Here is a 15,757-nt window from a genome sequence, read left to right as displayed (position 1 = left end):
TAGCATATGTCATATAAATCTATAGATAAACATAGTAACTTAAGCCAACTAAATAAAACGTCAGAGTATTGGTGCTATTTACTACAGCCAATTAAAAATCAAAGCATGGAGAGGGGTTGCTTGGTAACCTTCTAAATAGAGTGTCTGGTTCTGTGCAACTGTTTTGTGGTCGGGTGTCGAGTTGCATCGTCCCAACCCAAGATACTTGACATACTGAACTGTATCTGTGTGCGTGGAATAGTGATAAAGAACACAGCTGTGTGTGTGTGTGTGTGTGTGTGTGTGTGTGTGTGTGTGTGTGTGTGTGTCTAAAGTGAAGTTAGACAGGCGAGTACAGGACCTGCTTTGGGGCTTAATGTGCTTACTTAAAAACACTAAAACCCATTCTGTGCTGGGATTTGCTCCAAACTTGACCACATTTAAAGGCAAAGGAGTTTATAGCTATTCTGAACAGCCAACATTGAGAGGGGAGAGACACAATGACCATTTACATGGGGATAACGGCGCACACCTTCAGACTATCTTTCCTTCAAGGCTTTGTTAGTTTGGTAGTTTATACACATGAAAAGTGATAGAAGTATTTGTGTGAAGAATGCAAAATGCAAATTTTTTCTGACTGTGTTGGAATTCAGTGGCCGGTGCTGCCTGTGTTGCTGCCTGGCCTGTCCTCCTTCACAGACCCCGGCCGCTGTGAGCTAGATGGAGCTCTGTCACGGCCGGCAGCCCGCGGTGCTCCATACCCGCGCAAAGTCACCGTTTCTGGGTTACTGGACTACCAAATGCCGCTGCCTTGACCTTGTGTAAATACATCTGATGCTACTGGACACATCTTCAGTGATGTTCCTGGAATCAATGGGTGTTTCGGGTCTTTCAACATCATACACCCTCCTCCAGGCGACCCAGCTGAGGCTGATCAGACCCCAGCTTGTGTCCAGTTGGCGAATCTAGCTACTCTGCCCCCAAGGATCTCCTCTCTTTAGCCATAGCCATCTTGAGGCTTTTTCTGCCGCTTCGGTGGTATTGTGGATGGCTCTTCTCCTTCTCACTCCATCGATGCCTAACACGCTGAAGGCTCTGAACAGTGATCGGGCTGCAAAGCCCCTGCTTCCAACCTCTATTGGGAGACACCTTGCTCTCCATCCGGCTTGTCGACACTCGCTAACCAGTCCCTCATACTTGGCAAGCTTCCTTTCAAAGGCCTCTTCCAAACGGTCTTCCCCAAGGGACTGTTAGCTCCAACAGAACCACTTGTTTGGTGGATTCAGACAAGAAAACAACATCTGGTCTTAAGGTGGTGGTCACAATGTGGTTGGGGAACTTGAGTTGCTGCTCCAGGTCCACCAACAGCTGCCAGTCTCTCGCAGTGGCCAGGATGCCTGCAGATGTTTTTGCAGCTGGTCTTGGTTGCTCTCCAGCTCTAATGAAGGTGATGGCTTGCCTGGAGGGGCGGGAACATTTGGCCCACTCGACCCCTGCGGCAATGGCTTCAGCAATGGCCTTCAGCACCTGGTCATGTCTCCACCTGTATCTTCCCTCTCCCTGTGCCTTTGAGCAGCTGCTCAGAATGTGCTCTAGGGTTCCACGCTTGGAGCACAGTGTACATGCTGGTGACTCCACTTGGCCCCATATGTGAAGGTTTGATGGGCTGGGAAGCACATCATATACCGCCTGGACGAGAAACTTGATCCGCTGTGGCTCTGCCTTCCACAGCTCCGCCCATGTCACCTTCCTCTCGATCGCATTCTCCCATCGTATCCAGGCACCCTGTTGCCTCATTCCCACTGTCCTGCAGGTTCTCTCCTCCTCTACCACTGCTCTTACCTCCTCCTGGACTAGGCGGCGCCTTTCCTTCCCTTTGGTGGTGTCAATGTGGGGAGTTGAAAAGGAACCCAGTCCAGCCCTGCCTCTTGTTACCACTCCTACCAGCCTGTTGTGATGTAATCTTGCCTCTGCTTGTCGAACAGCCCCCTCAGCCTTCCACTTCCGACCAGTCCTCACTTCAATCCCAGCCTTTGCCACCTTTGGATCGCTTGAGTCTCTATATTGCAACACTTCCCTGGCTCTCGTTACCATGAACTCCTCTTCCAAGGACTTGAGTGGCAGTTGCAGTTTGTTGCGATGCCCATAGAGTGCGATGCTGCTTAGACTTTTTGGAAGCCCCAGCCATTTTCTAAGGTGGCTGCTGACCTTCCTCTCTAAGGTTTCCACAGTCGAGATTGGCACTTCATAGACGAGGAGTGGCCACAGGATCCTGGGAAGAATGCCATTCTGGTATAGCCAAGCTTTGAACTTCCCTGGCAATCCAGACCGGTCCACTGACTTCAGCCATCCGTCCAGCTCAGTGCAGGTTGATCGGACGGATGCTGCGTCCCTCAGGGTGCTGTCAAACACCTTGCCTAAGCTCTTAACAGGCTTCTCAGTGACTGTTGGGATTGTTACCCCTGCGACGCTGAACCGGGACTTGTCATCCACCTTTCCTCTTCTCAGCACCATTGATCTTGACTTGGCTGGTTTGAAACACATCGGTGCCCACTCCATTAGCTTTTCGAGACCCTTTAGAATCCACCGGCAGCCTGGGATTGACTCTGTGGTGACTGTGAGGTCATCCATAAATGCTCTTATTGGTGGCTGGCGTTGAGCTGACTTCGTCTTGGGCCCTCTACACTCTGGTTCAGCAGACTTTGTGAGCATATTCATGGCCAGAGAGAACAGAATTACGGAGATGGTACAGCCCGTGATAATTCCGATCTCGATCTTGTGCCAGCCTGATGTCACTGCTCCTAAAGAGATTCTCATCCTGAAGTTGTTGTAATAGTCAGCGATGAGGTCTCTAACTCTGCTGGGGACGTGATGTTTTGTCAGAGTGAGCTGCACAAGCTTGTGTGGTATTGAGCCATATGCATTTGCCAGATCAAGCCAGAGCACTGAAAGATTGCCCTTGTTCTCTCTGGCCTCTCTGATGAGCTGCGTCACCACACCTGTATGTTCCAAGCATCCAGGCATTCCTGAGATTCCCCCTTTCTGAACTGATGTGTCGATAAACCTGTTCTTTGAGAGGAAGGTGCACAGCCGGTTGGAGACAGCACTGAAGAAGATCTTGGCTTCAACACACAACAGGGAGATGATGCGGAACTGGTCTATCTTTCTGGAGTTCTCCTCCTTTGGAATCCAGACCCCTTCAGCAACTCTCCACTGTTCCGGAATCCTGCCCCTCCTCCAGATGACACGCAGGATCTTCCACAGACGCAGCAGGAGTTTAGGACAGTTTTTGTACACTTTGTACGAAGTGCCGCTTGGTCCTGGAGCAGAGCTTGCTCATGCTTTCCTGACAACCTCTCGAACCTCCTTCAGCTGCAGCTCTGCCATGTTGAACTGTACGCTTGGCCCAGGAGGGTCTATCAGAGTGCTGCACTCCCCCAACTCCTGTTCTCTCTCTGGGTCGCTGTATGTTTCCTTCAGGTGGTGATTGATCTCCTCCTGAGAGCAGACCAGCTGGCTGCTACACTTCTGTCCTAGCAGCTCCTTAGTGAACTTAAAGGGGTTGGCAATGAATGCTGCTCGCTTTCGGGCTCTTTCGCGGCGGCGCCTCTGATGCCACTCTGCCCGGCGGAGGATCCTGATCTTTTTCCGTAGGATGCACATCAGCTGTGCCAGGCCAGTGCGCTCCTCCTTTCCTGCCTGCTTATACTGTCGCTTCAGGGTCTTCATCTCCTGCCTGATGTTATGGATTCTCACCTCACGTTGGTTCTTTGAGTGAGATCCTTTGGAGCCTCCTGCCTTCACCTCTTCACCGAACCGTTTGGATGCGATGCTGACGATGATCGTTGTCATGGCTTGCAGTTTCCTGTCGACATCTCCCCTCATGGTGGCCTCCAGAATCTGGTCGACATCGATGTCAAACTGGTTCCACAGTGAGGTCATGTTAGCTGCTGGCCACTTGATCCGCCTCCTCTCAGACTTGATGCTGGAGGGAGTCATTTGCAACACTTGGAGGTTCTGGGCACTGTGGGGTGACTCCGCGCCTGGCTCCTCTTGCGTCTCACCAGGTTGGACACCTGTGTGTTGTGTTGGTTCTGTCCCCACCAGACACTTCATCTTCCCTTGGTGGATCTTTAAGCCTCGCTCGTTCTTACAGATTTTGCCACATGCACACTACTTGCTCGTAGTAGTTTGTCCATTGCCTTGGTCCAATACCGTTGAATCTGTCCAGTTGGGGTGCTCATCCTCCCCCCCTCTCGGGCACCCCTGGGGGTATTTTTCCTTTAGGTTCATCGTAGCTTGTTATGGGAGTCCCCCTCACAGAAGACACAGATTGGGTTGCCAGCCCGTTCTGCCCCGGTTGCCGTCTCTCCGGGCTGTCACTGACTCTCCAGTCGTCACCACGCTTTTCGTGGTTGTCAACCAGTCTTTCCTGGTTGTCACTGATCGAATCAGGTTAAAGCTGTGCAAATACATCTGATGCTACTGGACACATCTTCAGTGATGTTCCTGGGCTTGAGCTTCAGGGCCTGCAGCTCGCCTCTTCCTGCTAAATGGCCAGTGTGTGTGAGTGAGAGCGTGGTCAGCGAGCTTGTTACGCCCACAATCTCTTACCACAGGTTCCAGTTAATCTTATAATGGATATGTGTATTGAGTTATTTAAACAAACGATCGGGGAAATAAAGGCCTCTTGTCCGCGAGTGAGCTGGGGAGCTCTATTAATGAGAGCTAGCTTGCCTCCTCCTAACGAGACCGCTGAAATTCACAAAAATGCATTAAATTGAAATCGGACAAAAGTGTTAGCTAAGCTTTGTAAGACCTTAGGGTAGCTGTGATATACATGCCGTGACGAAATTCAAAGTGTAAATATACTATAGTTATGCCGAAAGTGTAGTGGCGATCTTTTCCCATAGGAATGAATGGGACACATAGCCAGCTAGCAGCTCCTCCTAACGAGACCCTTCAAATTCACAAAAATGCCTTAAATTGAAATCGGACAAAAGTGTTAGCTTTGTAAGACCTTAGGGTAGCTGTGATATACATGCCGTGACGAAATTCAAACTGTAAATATACGATAGTTATGCCGGCAGCCGGTCAGCTCCGCGGAGCCCCAGTAGTCCAGTAACCCAGAAACGGTGACTTTGCCCTGGTTATGGAGCCCAGCAGGCTGCCGCTTTCTCATCAGACTGTCTGGAGCTCCTGAAGTCCGACACGTCTTAACAAATTTGCAATTAGCCATCAATTTTCGTAAAACGGCCCATATTTGAGCTTTATATAGTTTATTTCTCGCATAAAAAAATCTCAGAAGTGAATTTAATAACGAAATAGCAGACAAACAATGTATAACGTTGCAGTGTCTGAAATATGAGACCTGCTGTCTCGTCGCCAATGTATGTGTATGTGGTTCGCTCAACCAATCAGCGGGCAGCTCATCTAAATATTCATGAGCATACCATATTTGGAAGAAAAGCTCCTGTTCCAAATAGAGCCATATTCAAATGGTAGTTAAGGCCCCATAGAATAGCACTTGGGCCATTTTCAGCCCAACCAATGTTACATACCCTATTAGGAGACGTTAAGGAACAGTGTGAATGGATATTTTTCTACCCATGCATATGCAGTGGAAGCTGATTGGTCACAGCTTGTTTTAACCTCAATGAGTGTTATGTTACCAGACTTATTTCCGCATGTTTCAATGGGGATGTTTTTGTTCGGTTTTAAACCTGTGTGGAAATCCAATCTGCTTCCTTTCTGCAAACCCCACAGTCAAAATATACTTGTTTAGGCTTCATAGGGATTACACAGGCGTTAGCTATGGCCAGAGGAGTATTAGTTGATGGGTCAAGGTGGATGGGGTGTCTGAAAAACCTATGGGAAAGGGGGTTAAGAGGCTGATTTTAGGTAGATTTTAAGGCAAGATGGTTTTCAGTATGAAGATGAAATTTGCAGGTGTTGGACAAAAACCTTGTAGGTCTGAAATTTAAGGAAGAGAAAAATGTCTTTCTTAGCCAATTTCTATTTGAGAACAAGAATGAAAACTGAAGGAGGCTCCCACTGAACCCCCAACCAATTGAAATAAAGCGGGAAAAAAAGTATAAATATGGCAGGGCCAGGGTGTTGTAGTGTGTGTGAGTAGCTGCAGTGTGCTGTGGGGTTAATTAGGCGTATCAGAGACTAATCCCTCTCCAGGGTCATCTGCTGGGGTCAGGCCTAAAAAGAGAGGTCACAGCAACATCCGGCTCAACGCATTAATGATGGCTTCATACTGTAGACCTGCATGTGGCTTGGAGGGAGGGGATTGTGCCTGTTATGTGTTAGCATATGTGAGTGTTTTGATGACGTTTATTAATGTTGAGAATAGTTCTGCTTCTTTCTTGTGTGTGTGTATATATATATATATATATATATATATATATATATATATATATATATATATATATATATAAAATAAATATTTGTCATTTAATCCACAGAGCAGCTTTAAGTGTCTGCTGTCAAGCCTTTTTTAGAGGCTATTCAGTTATGTTGTGTTCCCCAGCCCCAGTGTGTGTGCTTTTTTGCTCAGGCCAAATGGTAACAGACGGAACAGTATTGATGATTGGCTCTCTGATCACTACTATTGATCCGTGATTACAGTGAAAAGGCTTTACAGTATTCAGCTAAGCAGAGGCACAAACACACTGAGGGAGCTACTGTAGCCCACAGGGGACAAACTGTTCTGTGTGTGTACAGCGGTGTGTGTGACTGCTGAGCAAGGACAAGGATTAACACAATAATGTGTTAACACACACACAAGCAAACCACAGACTGACACACATAATTACATTATCACATTTACCGATTAAAAACCCCAAATCTGAGACATTTTAGGGTGACTGCCAACATTTGCAGGCTTGTCGTGCAGCGGGCGGAATATTTTGTTCATCCAGATGGTTTGGGGATTCTAAAAAAAATCTAAAAAGCACTTGTATTTAAACAACCTTCTAGCTTTTTCAAATATCGCAGTTTAATTATCTTTTAGAGACACCGATGGTTATCTCTGTGATCTGAACACACCCAAACATACACGTCATTGCAGTCAGCTTCTCCTCTGGTTAGGATTCCTTCGGTGTTGCAAACAATATAGCAGTTTAACATTAAAAATCGAGCGAGCCGAGCTGCTGCTAACGTTTGCTCAGCTTGTTTCTCTGATAACTTTAGATCCAGATGTCCGATGACTAAAATCTTTCATTTTGTTAAAAAAATATAGTTAATAAACGACCAAGATCTAAAAAGTGTATCAAGAAATGTGGCTCAGCTTCTGGCAGAAAAACAACAATGCTGACACACACAGGTCATACAGCCCTTTACCTTGATTACAAATACGGACTTCTCTGGGTTTGAAAGTGTTGGAGACACAACTCAACAAGATATATAACAGGTCCAGTCGTTTTTAGACATCTTAATGCAGAAAAGTTTCCTATCTTTTAAGAACTGAAAACCGCTTTTGTAATAGTGTCTGTTTGCTGTGCAAGACCATGAGTCCTATATTGTGTTACATCAGCTTTTCGTCGCCTTTAGATGTGTCTCCAAAATAAAAAAAGGCTGTATTTTTTGCACAATATAATCAACGTGAGACCTGGCACTGTTATTAATCAGTGGAATGTGGTCAGAATTAATGTTATTGAAGACACCTACTAGAAACTTTGCTTTTGCACAAGCTTGCTTGCTTGGCTATTTTTCTCCTAATTATGATGTTCTTCACTGACACATAGTTTGAGGAGGAGAGCTGTTGATAAAATGTAACAGATGTGGCCGAAGACTGACACATTTGCCAGTGTACGTGATAACAGTGCAAACTCTGTAAACTGATTCTGAAGAATGTTTTTTTTTTTTTTAATGAAACCATGTCTTTAATAATGACATTAATGACACAAACCAATTAATGTCACTTTTACCTTTTTGTGAGTTCCAGTATAAGGATACTATACATTACTGTTATTTGAAATCTTGGCTCACATTGCCAGACCTATCTCCACAGCGCTGTGTCAGCGCCTGAGTACGGTCTGGTTACGTGGCTTATCTATTCTGTGATGGGGGGCATGGGGGGATGCCCTGGCTTGTTTGTATTTCTTTAAACCAGGGGTCTTCAACGTTTTATAAGCCAAGGACCCCTTAACTGAAAGAGAGATGGAGCAGGGACCCCCTACTACATATATTGTATAAAATTAAGTTGCATAATTACTGTAACTGGGCTTACAATAATGTGTAGGGCAGCCTAAAGCCTTTATACCTTTTGCATAGAATACTAAGCTTTTAAAATAGCCTACTAATTGATGGCATGGTTTTGTACATCATGTTTTCATGTTAAACATAAATGTAGCACACTGAACCCTTAGGATTAACTGTGTAGGTGGATGGACCTTAGTGACTACCTTAACTATAGGCCAGTGGGGATGTATGTTTGCTAATAAAATGTTGGATTCATGTTAAGACTTTTTAATTTTTTTTTTTTAAAACTTACAATAATTTGGAGGCCCCCCTGCACTGACTCTGAGGAGCCCCTAGGGGCCCCGGACCCCCTATTGAAGATCCCTGCTTTGAACCAATCACAACCGTCCTGGGTGGTGCTAAGCCCTAGATGCAGCAATGGTTCCCTTGCAAAATTGATAGAAGAGATAGCGGAAGGGTAGGGCATCCAGCGTGTGAGAGACGCTACGGATGTCAGGCTTTATCCAAGAAATATACCTCCATTGAGCCTCCATTAATAATAATAATAATAATAATAATAATAATAATAATAATAATAATAATAATGATGTTGTGAGTTAAGGTATGACGAAATGCAGATTGAATAGCACCAAATGGAAGGTTGTGATTAAAGAACTGGATTCTGCCAATTTCTTTTCATGCAAAGGCCAAGTTGTGATTAAACAACTGCTGTTTTAAATTTTAGTACTGAAATATTTCATCCTTTTAAAAATAAACCTTTATGATTTTCTCTAAATCCGATTAGAAACCAACGTTGTTTCCAACATGACGCAGAAGCTCGTTAAATGTTTTCCTTTACTTCTAGAAAAACATTCTAACTTTGTTTTGAAAAGCCATTTCTAATTTCTCACTATCACGATTATTATTATCAGACGATTGGTCCAGTTGTTAGAAACTACATCGCAGACAGGATCTGCGTTGTGATTGGTTGCAGCGAGGCCTGCGTGTGGTTGGCTGGGAGCCAGTGTGATTGACAGCTCTACCTGGGTGGTAGGAGGCAGTGACAGCTCTGTCGCTGTGGAAACAAACACCGCAAGCCGACCAGCCAATCAGAGTTGAGTGAGAGCCCCGGGGATTCATCTAACACATGCTGAAGATTTCCTCAAGACCAAAACACACATAAACACACACACACACACACACACACACACACACACACACACTCTCCTATGTGCTATATGTTTTTTGTTGGATATACTAGTGTATATGTGTTAAAGTTAAAGTATTTGTGTGCATGTGTGTTGAGTTAATGTGTGTGTTCTCCCCGTGTGGTGTGGTCTTCTGTCGACACCGTCTCTGGGTCGTTGACGTAGTTGTCACGGGAGAGTGCTCTCTGGACCTGTACACACACACACACACACACACGCACCAGGGGACAGAGGTCAGCTTGTATTAAAAGACCAAATAAACGAAGCTTTCCACACCGCCAACCCACCGCAGACAAGACAAGCAGACAGACATTGAGAACGTGACCGGATTAAATGTGTGTATGTGTGAAGGTGTAGAAGGAAATATCTTTCATTTCTTGGAGCAGCAGGTTGGATCAGTGTGTAGGGACACTGTTACCTACCTGATGGACATGAGGTCAAGCCACACCTGCACTGGTGAAGCTTTGGAGCATCGTTCTGCAGTTTACCTGACAATTTTAACATTGCTGTAGGGACTGTAGTTTACCACAATAATCTCTTTAGTCGAAGCATATAGAAAGATGCTGTTATACCCGAGTGTCTGAGCCTGTCATTAGGCTGCCTGCCAGGCCGTTTGGCTGTAGCACTGTGCTGCTATTCTCTCAGCTGTCCCTGTAAAAGGCATGGCCTTGGAGCTGATGTGTGTTTTAGAGTCTTGGGTGTGTGTGTCTGTCGTGTATGTTAGTGGTTCCCAGCCCTTATGGTCTGAGGTACCCCCACGGCCGTGTCAGATGAAGATACGTACCCCTTCAGCAATTCCCCATGTATTCCAAATGTTTAACACTATTTGTTATATAAAGGTGGATGTTGTTAATTTGATCATACAATTGAACTGTCAATATTAAGGTTGGTTTGGCCATAAATCGTACTACAGTACCACTACTTAGAGTGAAGCTGGATGTTTTGACCATTTATTCATTACTTTTTAGCTATCTGTTCACACTTCTGTGTTCAGGTGTTACAACTGATATATTCTTTTGACCAAATCATATAGATATAAAAATATGTTTTGTTTCAAATGATTTGAGCTGCTCCACAATCTTTCCAAGTACCCCCTGGGGTACAAGTACCCCTGGTTGGGAATCACTGAATGTATGTGACAGTGCTGATCAAGCAGTCTATTCCTCCTCCGATGTATGTTTTAATACATACATGTATAAGACCTACTGTACAGTATGTAGATGTGTTATCATATTTAAAAAAGTTGAATCTGTGAGTTTGTCATGTTGAACTCTAGCTCCAAACATTACCATACTCTATCTCAGTCAGCCATCTTGTTCCCTCTCTTTTTTTCCTGTCACTCTTTTTCTCCTTCTCCTCTATTTATCTTTCTTTCCTCTATTATTTCTCTTGCTTTATCGCATCTCCCTTCAGCTCCTCTGTCTTTTCTCCTCTCTCTGTTTATTTCATTATTTCTCCCGCGTGTTCTCTGTTTATGTCTCCTTCTCCCCTGTCCGTCCTTTTTTTCCCCTCTGTCCTCCTTTCTCCTCATCTTTTTCTCTCCCTCTCCGGCCGTCGTAAATCGCTTTCTCGTTGGCTGTTGAAGTGTGAGGAATGGCAGATCTGATGGTTTCTCACAGCTGTTGCAGGCTTTCCCAGGTTCACCTCGCCGCACTGCCCTCTGTGGTCCTGGCTTTCAGACCGGCAGGCAAAATATACAAAACATGGATAGGGTTTTAAATATTTGAACTGCTTTGATGTGTGCCTGATTTATCTTGCTTGGACCAACAAATGAACACTTCTTTTTTTTTAAGCTTAATCAAAACATATAACAACTGTTGCTTCATCTGGCTTTACTGGGTTTGTAAAATGTTTTAATTCTAGATTAAAGGTGTAATGTAAAACTTAAATGAATGTGTCCACAAAGAGCTGTGGGATTTAGAGATTCTGGTTTCAGTTACATAAAGTAGATTGTGTATGTCTTCAGATACGGCTCAAATCTGAAATTAATACAATCAGTATTTCAGGGCATGAAAGGAGGGCGTTTAAAAGATGGCATCCTCGGGGGTTGGGTACTTCATCTTGTCATTTGAGTGGTGAGGACTGTACCAGCGCCTTTTAAGAGCAAGGTGGCACCGCTCAAAAAGCTCCACAAGAACCCCAAATTTCAAGGCTTTCAGGTTGGTGGATGGATTTTTAGGTCATTTGGCATGTAATGTATATTGACTAGAATGCAAGATTTGGAAAACATAGCAATTATCCCAAGAATCTTTTTTACAGTCAATCCTCAGCAGCAAGTCGAGTGTGGGTTATGCTCACCTGCTCCCCTGCTAAGACTCACTGGCTCATCCATATTGAGAGGCCTGTGTCTAGCGGGCAGCTGAGCTGGTATCCTAGAAGACCTGTATGACGGGGGTCATATAGGGGTGGGAGAAGAAAGAGGTAGGGATTTTGAAGCCTATTGTGCCTCCATCTCTTGTTGACCCGGTGGCTGCTGGTGTCGTCAGTGATGATGATGCCCTCATGGGATGAGATGGATGACAATAATGATCAGTAAAATGGGGTTTTGATGACTTTTGCTTTCAATTAGCTAGTATTATCAGATTGCCATCTATGTCAGTTAGAGTGATTGCCATCCATTTAATAACCTTGCAATTGATATATAAACTAGTTTCATTTGTCTATTGCAGGAAACTGTTGCGAAACAAAATAGCAAAAGTTATATAATGAGCCTAAAATTTTTTATTTGCCTGTTTTTCAGCAATAAAGAGCAGTTATACCATATCAATGACATTTCCATTTGATTCCTGGTGTTATATGAATATGCGATGTGAAATCATGACTTCATGTAAACCTACACGCCCACTTTCTTAAGCCAAGTGGCATGTTATCTGTAAGCATTTTGAGCTATACGTGTGTATGTCTACGCTGTATACAGCGGACGTAAACATACACGCCACTTTTTACAAGTCTACGCTGTATACAGCGGACGTAAACATACACGCCACTTTCTACAAGTCTACACGATATACTGCAGACGTAAACATACACGCCACGTGTTATCGCGTAAACACACCCGCCACTTTCTAAAGCCAAGTGGCGTGTTAACTGCACGCATTTTGAGCGCCGTATACAGCGGACAGGTTGGGTTTAGTAAAAGAACAATGGGGTTGGATTTAGTAAAAGAATGGTTGAGTTTAGGAAGCGTGACACGCGGGACACGATCCCCGCTCTCTCTCTCCAACCTCCCTACGCGGATTTTCGACCTTTCATACTACTCGCTACGGCGTAAATTCACACGCAATCACAAGGTAATGTAAGTCAATGGAGGCCAAACGGCGTTAATAAACACGCTAAAAAGCGAGTATGCATCTTGATAACACGCCAATAGTGGCATACGAATTGGCATGTCATACATACGCCACTTCATGAGATCAGTCTGGAATATGTGAGCTATTTTGTCTTTGTATGTTGGTCTGGTTTAGCAGTTATAAAAATAAATTCATAACTAGACACCATGCGGGTACATGGGAACCTATTTCTCCTTTTCTGAGCTGGAAGAGATCTGTTCCTGAAGTGATTCCAATGTAAGAGATCAGGAACAAAATCCACAGTCCCTGTTCTGTGCCAAAATGCATTCTTGAGTCCTGTAAAAGCTAATATGAGGCCTCAGCAGTCTGAGTTAGACCAATAAAGTTGGTGTCTTCTAAAGTTAAAGTCCTTTTAGTACAAATATCCCTCTTTGTGTTAGTACCGCTCCACTGCAGCTCAGCAAGGAAACTTCTGTCATCTGTACTAAAAAAAACTAACTTTGGAAGATGTTTGATTTTTCTAAGTCAGACTTCTGTAGCCTCATATTATCTTTGGCTAAAGGTTAGAACACATTACTTCTTAAAACAAGGACTGTGAATTTAGTCCTCCATCTCTCACATTGGAATTGTATTAGAAAGGGATCTTGTCACAGCCAGTATGAACAGGAGGAATGATTATAGCAACCAACAACTGTTTTAATGTGTCCTTGTGAATATTGTTTTAAGACAGACTTGGAAAATGTGAACCTATCCTTAAAGCATCATCACTTCTGCAAAAAATAAAAATATTATTATATATTATATAGAGATAAGAAAATAATAATGTAAATGAGCCTAATTTTAAGTTGCAGAAGATGTTTCTCAGATGTTCCCCCTAGATTATTAATACAGATTCATTCCAGCTGCATACAGGATAGAAATCCAACATAATGCTTTACTGAACCTCCAAAATCAACAGCACCAGAAGATGAATTGAATGAGAGACAACATCTTACATCCTGTCCATTTTTTTTTTTTACTTGAGTGTGGTTTGAGTGCTCGTGGGCTGTGTAAAACAGGCGGTACAGTTCTATAATTGGACTTAACAACTGATAAAACTCATGAGAGAAGTTCTCCAGGGGCCTACGCAATGCTTAGCCGACTTCTATTGGGTTACTAAAGTCGGATTGAGTATTTACAGTAAGAGAAAGGAGTGTGAATGCCACAAACACAGTGCCTTATACAGACATTTGTACTCAACAATGATACTGCAAGTGTGAAAATGGCTGCAGGTGTGTGGACTCTATTAATGGACATAATATTCATACCTACAGGTATGTACTGTGCCTGTATTTATACTTGGACTAAGGGCATTTTCTTATGCTGTACTCAAAGTATGAGCTCTGCCTTACTTGCATTATTTCCCTAATCATATTGTGATCTTAGCAGGTAAAAATGACTGGCGTCAATCTGTTAATATTGCCACACTGAATCCCTCTTGCAGCCGGGACAGCGACAGCTCTGTTGTATGAAGACGCAGTGTCCTGTGTCACAGTCTCGCAGCACATTGCCAAATATCCTCTTGCCATTCCCCTCCTCTCAGCAGACCTCCTACCCCCACTGAGAGAGAGCCACACACACACACACACACACACACACACACACACACACACACACACATACACACCAGCCCATTCCAGGTCAGGTCTCAGTATGGCCACATCACGTACACAAAGCACAGTGTGATCTAACGCCCGGCATTTGACCCACCCAGCACCGCCGGTGATACACTATGTGCAAGCAAAACAGCTTTGAGCCAAATTGTTCCAAACTTTAAGGACCTTGATAAGAAAGAAAACACTTAAACAAAAATAAGCCACAGATTTATTTGTGTGTGTGTGTGTGTGTGTGTGTGTGTGTGTGTGTCTTTGTGTCTTTGTGTCTGTGTGTGTGTGTGTGTGTCTTTGTGTCTGTGTGTGTGTGTGTGTGTGTCTTTGTGTGTGTGTGACACAAAGAGTGCATGTTTTGGCTCTCACTTTGGTCTGTTCAGCAGTTTTCATGCGGCCTTAGTCGTCACTCAACCAGCGAGACAGGATCAGATCATTATTATCACCTACAGGGATAAACAACATGCACCCTCTCTCTCTCTCTCTCTCTCTCTCTCTCTCTCTCTCTCTCTCTCTCTCTCTCTCTCTCTCTCTCACCCTTCCTCCTCCATCGCCCCTCCTCTCATCTTTCCTCTCTCTCTCCTCGCCCCCATTGAGTGAATAGTGATCATGTCTGGCATTTCATCGGCTCTTTGCACTTCTCTCCTCTATTAAGATTGATGGGCTGCTTGGCTATAAATGAGCATGCTAAGACTTGGACAGGGCCACGGTCAGGCAAGGGCTACATCAGGGCTACATACATATGGACACTCACACGCACCTTCCCTATTAGCAGCAGAATGTCAGAGCTGAGGCCCAGGAAGGGGCACTATTTTTGTTACATGAAAGCATACACATACAGAGAAGATACATACACATACAAACACACCCACACACACGCAGGCATGACCCTGTCAGTCACCTCCAGCAGCGTCTGCTGTGGATCAGTAACCAGCATGCTGCTGACCAGTAGTTCTAATGGCTCATACACTCAAATCAAAGACAATAAGGTTGCAGCAGAAACATGTTAACCCTGACTGTGTGCAAGAGGATTTAATCCTACAATTACACATTTTTCCCTACCATTATAAGGCCTAGGTGCAGCACCTAAGTCGTTTTGGGCAGCACCAAAGCCGAAACTAATGTAAAATCAATGTGAGCATCAAATCTAACAAATCTTAACAACTTTTATTAGACCTAATGATTGTGGTTGGTCCTAAGTGGTCTTCTTTAGCAAGTTTTGTCTTTAAACTTTTTGCGTATTATTTATTTATTATCTGCTGTAGCTTCTCCAATGTTTTAGACACAGATTTGGTAATAATAATGCTCCAAAATTATGTGAAATTGCATTTTTTTTTAATTAAAATATAACATTTTCTTGGGGGAGGACCCCTAAACCCCCCCTAAATACGTGCACCTAAGTCTTCCACAAACCTAGGGAAAACCTTGGATTTGTGCACTGCTT

At 44.1% G+C, this 15,757-nt stretch overlaps 1 pseudogene; it reads right to left on the bottom strand.

Annotated features, from left to right (window-relative positions):
• Positions 1-882: 882 nt before the first annotated feature.
• LOC116041972 lies at positions 883-3,942 on the bottom strand (annotated as a pseudogene).
• Positions 3,943-15,757: the final 11,815 nt, after the last annotated feature.

This window comes from Sander lucioperca, chromosome 19 (assembly GCF_008315115.2).
Source record: "Sander lucioperca isolate FBNREF2018 chromosome 19, SLUC_FBN_1.2, whole genome shotgun sequence".
Lineage (NCBI taxonomy): Eukaryota > Metazoa > Chordata > Actinopteri > Perciformes > Percidae > Sander > Sander lucioperca.
Note: the sequence above shows the minus strand (reverse complement) of the source record. Positions and strands in the feature narration are given on the sequence as shown.